Here is a 1,176-nt window from a genome sequence, read left to right on the forward strand (position 1 = left end):
ACGTCTTAAAAGTGTTAAAGAGCAAAGATGTCAATTTGAAGACTAATGTGTGCCTGATGTAAGCCATGGTATTTTGAATAGCCTCATATGCATATGAAAGCTGAACAGTGAATAAGGAAGACCAAAGAAGACTTGATGCATTTGAGTTATGGTGTTGGAAGAGAATATTAAAAGTACCATGGACTGTCAAATGAACAAACACATCTGTGTTCAAAGAAGTACAGACTACTCCTTGGAAGCCAGGATAAACAGCCTTTGTCTCTAATATTTCAGACATATTTTCAGGAGGGACCAGTCCCTGGAAAAGGACATCATATTTGATAAAATTCAGGTCAGTGAAAAAGACACCACCAACAAGATAGACTGGCACAGTGGAAGCAGTTATGGGCTGAAGCATAGCCAAGATTGTGAGGACTGGGCAGAGTTTTGTTCAGTTTTGCATAAGGTTGCTGACTTGGTACTGATTCGATGACCCTTAACAACAACAGCAACAACAGCAATATCTGTGGAAAGAAACAATAGAGAATCTCAATATCAGTCAAAAGAAGACCAGGGTCAGACTGTGGAACAAACCACCAATTGCTTGCATGCAAGTTCAGGTTGAAGCTGAAGAAAATTAAAACAAATCCTGAAAGCCAAAATAGAACTATGAGAATATCCCATCTGAACTTAGTGACCGTTTCAAGAACAGATTTGTTGCTTTAGACAGTAATGACTGAACACCAGAAGAGCTGTTGGATATTGATCTTTATGCATTCCATTTCATTTTTGAAAACTTTCAATTTTTCTAGATTCACACTCTGTACCTTACATGTTCAGATTGCTAATAGATGTTTACAGCTATTTTTCCTCATTTTGAGTTGTGCTCCATCAGCAACTGAAGATCTTGAAAACTTTACTCCATTCATAATATCATGGTTAAATCTATTTTGTGGAGGTCTCTCTTCCCCAGTGGTATTTTGAGTGCCTTCCAACTTGAGAGGCTCATCTTCTGACACTGTATCTAACAACATTCTGGTCCCATACATTATGTTTCCATACTCAATATTCTGATGCTATTTGACAGTGTTCCACTGCTATTCATAAGATTTTCATTGGCTAATATTGAAAAGTAATCTGCCTCTTCTTCCCAGTCTGTCTTCGTCTGGAATCTCAGTTGAGACCTGTGCAGCATAG

Source organism: Chrysochloris asiatica, unplaced genomic scaffold, assembly GCF_000296735.1.
Source record: "Chrysochloris asiatica unplaced genomic scaffold, ChrAsi1.0 scaffold01324, whole genome shotgun sequence".
In the NCBI taxonomy this organism is placed as follows: domain Eukaryota; kingdom Metazoa; phylum Chordata; class Mammalia; order Afrosoricida; family Chrysochloridae; genus Chrysochloris; species Chrysochloris asiatica.